Below are 5,116 nucleotides of genomic sequence, written 5' to 3' on the forward strand. Positions count from 1 at the left end.
TGGGAGGCTGAGGCAGGAGGATTGCTTGAGCCCAGGAGTTTGAGGATGACGCCACGGCACTCTAGCCTGGGCAACACAGTGAGACTTTGTCTCGAAAAAAAAAAAAAAAAAGTTACTGTTGCCTCTGTGTCTTTTCCTGCCTGTACTAGATTCTTACAGCTGTTGCAACAAGTTACCACAAACTTGTGGCTGAAAACAACACAGATCGATTTTTCTTATGGCTTTGGAGTCGGGAGTCTAAAGTCCAGGTGCTGGCAGGGCTGTGTTGGGCCTGGAGGCTTCAGGGAAGAGTCACGGGTTCCAGGGATGAGACATGGTATCTTTGGGAGTCACTATCCAGCCGGCGCACCGCCTCTCTCCTGCTCAGCAGAACTTGCAGCTTCTCCCCCCACAGGAGGGCCCAGTGTGGGAACAGCATGGCTCGACGCCCTCTATAAGGCCTTCCCGCCTCAAAGGGCCTCACACACGGGTCCCACGCGCCCCTGTCCCACGCGCCCCTGTCCAGGCTCTTCCTTCCCTGGGAGCGCTGCAGGGGCGAATGTTGGCGCCACCTGGTGGACACAGCGCGCTACAGCAGGTGAGCGCCCGATAGACACACCCAAGCCAAGACCCATATGTAATTTTTACATTTTCTAACAGCCATATTGAAAATTTTAAGAAAGAAACCGGCAAGTATATATTACTTAACACAATATATTGAATACGTTATCAATTAAACATGTAATTAACAAAAAAGTAATGAGTTCTTTTGCATTCCTTTATTTCATAGCAGGGCTTTGAAATCCGGCGTGTATTCACACTTGCAGCGGCTCCTAATGCAGACGAGTCACACGTCAAGTGCTCGAGACCCACTCACGGTGAGTGGCTGCTGTAGTGGACGGCACAGCTCTAGAAGTCTGGGTGGAAGAGAGAGGGGGGGACGGAGGTGGGGATCTGAGAACGAGCCTGGGGGAGGGGCCCTCGAGGAGGGGGTGGCTGGTGACGAGGGATGGCCTGGCTGTGCACAACTGGCTTTGGTCTGGCCTCACTGCCAGGTCCTCTGCCTTACAGGAGGGATCGGGGAGGGGTAAACCACAGACCCGGGTTGGAGCCCCGACCCCTGCTGGCTGATCTGAAGAAGCCCCTGCCCTTGGCGAGCCTCTCATTTCTCGTAAGTGTTAGATGCGGCCTCAAGGACATCGAATGCATATGAAATGCCATACCTGGCCAGGTGCATGCTTGGTAAGAATTAAATACTGTGATTTCTGTCTTTTTTTTTTTTTTTAGAGACATGGTCTCCCTCTGTCTTCCAGGCTAGAGTGCAGTGACGCAATCATAGCTGACTGCAGCCTCGAACTCCTGGGCTCAAGTGATCCTCCCACCTCAGCCTCTCAGAGTGCTGGGTTTACAGGGTGAGCCACAGTGCCCAGCCTGATTTCTATCTTTTATTGCTTCAGTTATTTTCTTTCCTTAGTACACCCTGTATTTGGACAGCGCCTAGCACATAGCAAGTGCTCTGTAAATATTGAGGAATGAACACAAAGCACAGCCCCGTTGCAGAGTCCCAGGCCCTGGCCCCCAGCCTCGGAGGTACCTTACCATCCGGCTGTTATAAGTGTTGATGAGGAAATGGAGACACTGGAACCCTTGTGTGTCGCTGTAAGGAATGTAAAACAATGCAGCCATTGTAGAAAACAGTATAATAGTTTCTCAAAATATTAAACACAAAATTATCACATGGGGATTCAGCGATTCCACTTCCGGGTGCATACACTAAAGAATTGAAAGCAGGAACTTGAACAGATATTTGCACACCACGTTCATAGCAGCGTTATTCCCAATGGACAAAAAAGATAGAAGGGACCCAAGTGTCCCTCGGCAGATGAAATGGAGTAGCCATGATGCAATGGGATACTACTCAGCCGTAGAAGGGGATGAAATACTGACTCATACTACAACACAGATGAACCTTTTTTTTTTCTCTTTTTTTTATGAATGGGGGTGGCCCCCATTCTACAAAATAGAATGAAAGCTCCCCCCTTAAATGAACCGTGAAGACATCATGCTAAGTGAAATGCACCAGACGCAAAAGGACAAACATCCCACCTGTATGAGGTACCTAGAGTAGGCAGTTACATAGAAGCAGAAAGTAGAATGGTGGTGGCCAGGGGCTGGGGGAGACGGAAATGGAGTGTTATTGTTTAGCGGGTACGGAGTTTCAGCAGAAAAGATGGAAAGAGTTCTGGAGGTGGCTGGTGGTTATGGTTGCACATCATTGTGAATGGACTTAATGCCGATGAACCATACCCTTAAAAATGGTTAAAATGGTCAATTCTACGTTATGTATATTTAACTACAATAAAAAATTACTTGTGTCACGACCCATGTTGGCCCCTTTACTGGGACCCCCTGCACTAACCCTCTGGCTCCTGAGGCCCAGCAGCCTTGTGTCTAGAGGCGGGCAGTGAGGGCAGCGTGAGCCACTGGGCCCGGCCCACAAGCATTTTTAAGAAGAGTCTTTCCCATGAATTTTAGCACAAAGTCTACTCAAAAAACTAGCTTAGTAACTCTACTTTTGTCATGCACTGGCAACCTCTTTAACATCTAGAAAGACTAGGTGTTGTAAATTAGAACTAATTCGTCCTTTAGATACATAATATATACAGCAAAATAAAATAAAATGCACAGATGTAGGGGACGATGGTTAATCTTGTCTCAGCATCAACTCATTGGTATAAAGCCCTGGGATCCCCACGTAGTCATCACTGTGTGTAGGGAACTTTGCCATTTCTGCAGACGGTATGCTGCGTTAGTGCCCTGATGGTGACACAGGTAGGAGGTTGCAGAAGAGTAGAGATGCGGCATGGAAGGAGAGTTCCCCGTGGCGTTGACAGAGACTTTGCTTCTCTATTGATTACCAACGCTCTCTCTACACGAGCCATGCAAGACGAAGATGTACTTGCCACATGGCATCCTCTCTGTTTGAGCAGCGTGTGCAGGCTGCTTCTAGGCCACCCCTGGGGACTGTCTCTCCTGTCTCTCTCTTCTAGGCACACTTGGGAGTCCATTGAGGGCCCACCCAGACAATCCAGGATAACATCCCCCTCTCAATACCCTTAATTTCGTCACATCTGCAAATTCTCTTTTGTCCTGGATGGGAAGAGTCATGGCATAGGTACCTGGGATTACATTACTGTATTTGGTGTATTTGGGGGTCTCTGCTCAGCCTACCACACCGTCTCTCTCCTGCTCGCCAGAACTTGCAGTTTCTCCCCCCATAGGAGGGCCCAGTGCGGGGACAGCATGTCTCAACATCCTCTCTAAGGCCGTCCTGCCTCAAAGGGCCTCACACACGGGTCCCAGCCTCCTCTGTCCGGGCTCTCCACCCGCCGTGGAGCTCCAGAGGCATGTTTTGTCGCCACCTGGTGGAAGCACGCCATCAGCGCAGGCGAGCACCCGATAGAATTACAACCGAGACTGGTGTAATCTTCAAAATTTCTAACCGCTATATTGAAAATGTAAACAGAGAAAAATGAAAATAATTTAAATGATCTATTTTATGGAAAACAGTATATTCATAAGCCATTCATCATGTGAGCAAGGAAAAAAGCCAGTTATTTTACATTCTTATTTTCATATTAGGCCTTTGAAATTTTATGTGTATTTTACACCTGTAGCACCTCTGAATTCAGACCAGCCACATTTCAAATGCTCAAAGTCCACACCGGTGAGTGTCTACTGTAATGGGCCTCACAGCTCTAGAATGCTGGGTGGAAGAGAGAGGGGTAGACTGATGTGGGGACTCTGAGAATGAGTCGAGAGGAGGGGCCCTGGGTGAGGGGGAGGCTGGTGATGAGGCCAGGGTCTGGCTGTGCACACCTGGCCCTGGTCTGGCTGCAGTTCCCGGTTCTCTGAATGCACAGAGGGTTGGGAGTGGTGTAAATCACAGACCCGGGGGCCTCTCTCCAAACAGCCTGTTTCCAACAAGCTTTTCCACCCTCAGCTGCTTTGTAAAACAGTCAGAAGCCCCAGGGGGAACAAGGACAGACCTGGTGCCTTGGGGGGGCTCGTCCTAAGTGAGGGGAGGAAACATGTGCAGATCAGAGTGGAAAGGGCCTCCTTGAAGACTGAGGTCCGACAACATATAGGGCTCCACCCAGTCTATTTGGGGATGGGAAGCCTTCAAGACACAAATTTTGCTGGTGTCACAAAAAAGTGAAGCTCCGAAGCCAGGAAGAATTCCCCAACAGTGTAAAAGCGACCTTGACCGGGCCCTGCACACTCCGACGCCTTCTGAGTCCCAGATGCCCCCGCCCTCCTCTCCATGGGGACCTCTGGGCTCTGCACTGTCCGGTGTCGTCCACACGTCTCCACACTTCCGCGCTCACACGCTCCCGGGACTCCGGGGTCTGCATTCCCGCAACGCCCACACTCACTGCTTCCACATTTCCAGGCTGTGCACTTCCCACGGTCTTCCGGGCCCTGGGGCTCCTCCCTCTCCACTGCCCAGGCTCCTGTTTGGCCTCTGCTGGGGTCTAACTAACGCACCTTCACTAACAAATCTCCTGGAGTCCTCCTACAGGACAGAGGGGGAGACTTTGCTTTCTCACAGTGCCCCCCGCCCATTATTGTGACGCTATAACCGCCCCACCCGAAACCCTCTTTGAGATCGTGCTGCTCAAATAGAGATCTCTCCCTGGGCAGAGCTGGACACTGGAAACCACTGGCCCTCCCTCTGGAAGCCTTCATCCCCGGTCTCTACTCCCCACCCCTGACGGGCCCTTCGCTCCCCACCTTTCCCCCTGCCCTCGCTGGTGGCCAGGCCCCTCCTCTGCTCAGACTTCCCCCTGCTCAAACTCCCTCCCTCTCCGGAAAGACCTGCAGCCTCAGCTCCACTTGTCCCCACCATATCGCTGACTTCTCCTGCCTCTTACCCGTGACTTCTTCCCTCTGTGGGATTCTCACCTTTCTGGTAACTTCATCCCTTGTGTCACGACCCATGTTGGCCCCTTTACTGGGACCCCCTGCACTAACCCTCTGGCTCTTGAGGCCCAGCAGCCTTGTGTCTAGAGGCGGGCAGTGAGGGCAAGGGAGGGTGGGGTGGTGGGCAGAGGGGAGATGGGAGGCTGTATAAAAA

Source organism: Propithecus coquereli, unplaced genomic scaffold, assembly GCF_000956105.1.
Source record: "Propithecus coquereli isolate 6110/MARCELLA unplaced genomic scaffold, Pcoq_1.0 Scaffold53, whole genome shotgun sequence".
Classification (NCBI taxonomy): Eukaryota; Metazoa; Chordata; class Mammalia; order Primates; family Indriidae; genus Propithecus; species Propithecus coquereli.